Source organism: Octodon degus, unplaced genomic scaffold (assembly GCF_000260255.1).
Source record: "Octodon degus isolate 3935 unplaced genomic scaffold, OctDeg1.0 scaffold00272, whole genome shotgun sequence".
Lineage (NCBI taxonomy): Eukaryota > Metazoa > Chordata > Mammalia > Rodentia > Octodontidae > Octodon > Octodon degus.
Window position 1 is genome coordinate 45,449 of NW_004524848.1, and position 3,287 is coordinate 48,735.

Consider the following 3,287-nt stretch of genomic DNA (forward strand, 5'->3'; position numbering starts at 1 on the left):
CTAAGTGATCATTAAAATTTCTCTAACTTCCATAGATCCAAGCCAGTGGGAAACTTGACCTGAACACTTGCAATATTATGTATAAGAAGTACGTACTTTTTATTGTTTCTGTTTCTGAAACAGAGCCAAAACCCTCATAATCTCCTAAGAAATACAGCTTACAGGAGTATCTTTAAAAATAAATAACACTGTTTTCTCCCAGTTCCTGATCCAGAGTTTCTAAAATTCTTGTGTTTCTCCTACATGAGGCAAAAAGATAGTCTTTTTGATCCATTATAAGAACCTTTCAACCTTATCTGAATGTATGTAATGAAGTGGCTCTTGGTGAGTTCCTAAATAGTTTCAAGACAGGTGCTGCTTTACAGAGGAACATAGAATGTAACAAGAGAATTGGAACTCTTGCTCTGCTCCTCAACATCTAGGCAGAAAAAAATGGGCTGAGGACTGAGTTAAGCACCAATAGTGAATCAGTTAATCATGTTTGCCTGTATGATGAATATTCTATAAAGATTAAGAAGTGGAATCTGGAGAGCTTCCCAGTTGGTGAGCACACACCCCCAGTCTGGATGGATGGTGCACACCAGCTCCTTGGGACAGAAGGCTGCTCCACTCAGTACTCCCCTGGCCTCATCCAATGATCATCTTCATCAAGCAATTCATGAGTATCCTCTGTACTAAACCAGAAACTCAAGGTGAAGAGCAGTAATCAACTCTGAGCCATCCTTGCAAATTACTAATCCTGAGGAGGGGCTAAAAACACCCTGTTTTGGTTGTGTATTCTGCTATGGACTCTACTTGAAGTTTTGGCTTATTTCCAATCTGCATGCCTTCTACTCAAAGGATGGGATCACTTCCTCTGCTCAAGAGGAGGCTCTAAGTGTGCTTCCCAATCCTACTTTTACTTAGTTTGATGTCTTCCTCTCCTGCAGGAAGGAGCACTCAACAAATTCCTTAATCAATGGTTAGACTGGCAGGAGTTCTGGCACATGAATACCCTGATTTCTGGCTGTGCTTCCATGGATCCAGTACTGGCTCCCAGACTCCAATCTTACAGGTTCAGCTCATTAAAAACAGGAATCTATTCTCCAAAGGGAGACCTTTGAATTTCTCCAGTTCCCTCCTGGATCTTACAGAACTGCCTTCCCTGTTAAGAGCTTCAAACATCAAAACCTACCTGTGGGAAATAGCCCAGTGAGTCCCTAGTAATCGGATATGTCCAGGGGCCACCTGTACTCCAGTCCTGTTTATGCAAGGTTTTCATCAGTTCATGTCAATAGACACTGACTCTTATGGGGGCAGATATGTATGGCATTGACCCACTTTTCTGTGCCTACTTTCCATCACAAGAAATAAACTATACCTTCAATAAAGCTGTCCAGATTTCTGACCCTATAAGATGGTCAGTCCCATGACATACTAGACAGACGGTCCTGTGTAATGATCCCCAAAATTAACCTGTGATTCAAGAACTAGTTTTGCATTTAATCATGGTTCCAAAGTTTTTATCAAAATGGGTCTAAAAAGGTCTGGAGCAAGCTTGAAGAGATGGAAAAGGGGGAAATTCTTCTCCCTTAGTTATCTTACTAAACAAAGACATCCAGCCTCTCGGAGTATCACTTTTATGGAATCAAAGGAGCATCAACAAGACCTGGGACTCAGGTAATATGAGTCTAATCCAACTGGAGCTAAGTGAAAGGGGACCTAGAACTCTTTTTTATAACATTTGAGGACAAGTGGCTGAGCTTTGGCTGCCCCCCGACCAGTTGAAAGGGCCTGCATGAGTCCTACCTTGTCCCCCAACTGTCACAGGAACTTTACTGACTCATGCCCCACCACTCTCCCACTACTACTGAGGCCAGATGATCATTGGGAGCTTTAAAAATGACAAAATCAAGGAGCAAAAGGTAATCTCAGTCCTTCATACCACATAAATCTAGGAGATGAGGATATAAAAGAACTTGGAAGTCACATATCCTAAAATTTTCTGAAATGATAGAAACTAAAGAAACAACTTCATCAGGCTATGGAGGAAATCAGATCAGAAATAGTTTCTCAGGTTAAAAAAAATGACAATAATCATGAAAGAATTTCTCAGCACATCTAAAGAAGACAAGATAAAAAATAGAGGAGAATAGAAAAATGATGGAAACATTAAATACATGAAACAGATTCAAAGAGGTAACATTCAAAGAGAAATTAAGAATTTCATTGAAAGCTGGCATGACCACTTGAATGAAAATGAAGATGAATTTGAGACCTGTAAGAAGCAGGAGTTAGCACAAATGGAATAAAAATTATTTGCAGAAGTGGTAGCAGAAAGTTTCCCAAGCATGAGAAAAGCATCTGACATACCAGTAAGTGAAGCATAATCAAAATAAATCTATGACCCAAAGTCCACATGTGGAGAAAATGGTGGCAGAGGTCAAAACAGCAGCTGAGGTGGTGGTGACAGCCCAAAATGGAGGAGGAAAGTGGTACACCCAGTGTGCCAACCGGCAATGGGGCTCTGGGCCTGAAAGGTGAAGGATAATGGCCTACACAGAATGAGAAGAGGAATGAGAACAATATAAAAAGAGGAGGCAATTGCCTTGAGCCATATGCTAATCTGACTAAAAGGTAAGGACCAGGTTAAAGAAAAAGTTGGTGAGATAACATACGTGGAACTCTTAATGGACACCAAAGGAAAGTCAAGGGGATGTGCCATGGTTGAATTCAATATGGAAGAAAGCACGAAAAAAGCTGCTGAAGTTCTAAACAAGCATAGTCTGAGTGGAAGACCACTGAGAGTCAAAGAAGATCCTGATGGTAAAGATGCCAGGAGAGCAATGTAAAAGGTGGGAAGACTTGGAAGCACAGTATTTGTAGCAAATCTGAGTTATAAAGTGTTTATAAGAAGCTGAAGGTAGTATTTAGTATGGCTGGTGTGGTGGTCCAAGCAGACATTCTAGAGGATTAAGATGGAAAAAATCTGAGTATGAAACATCTTAGGCATAACATGGAACAGGTATTTTTCATCAAGTATGGATATGTTAAATTTTAAGTCCCTACAGAATATGATAAAAAACTTAAAATATATTTTAAAAAATAGGAATAAACAATTATATATTTTTACACATAAGTTTAGAAATCTAACCATATACAGTATTGTAGCAGTACAGACCCGCAACACCTCTTTTCCTGTCTCCTGCCCTCATTCACCACCTTCTTTTTTAAACAAACATCTACCCAAGAGAAAGCACAGCAGCAACTGGCATGTCATGACAAGCAGCATGTATTCTTTTTTTTTT

General features: G+C 39.9%; 1 pseudogene; it reads left to right on the forward strand.

Moving 5' to 3' along the window:
* The first annotated feature begins 2,409 nt into the window (after positions 1–2,409).
* The window catches only part of LOC101563636, a 4,735-nt pseudogene continuing 3,857 nt past the window's right edge, over positions 2,410–3,287 (forward strand).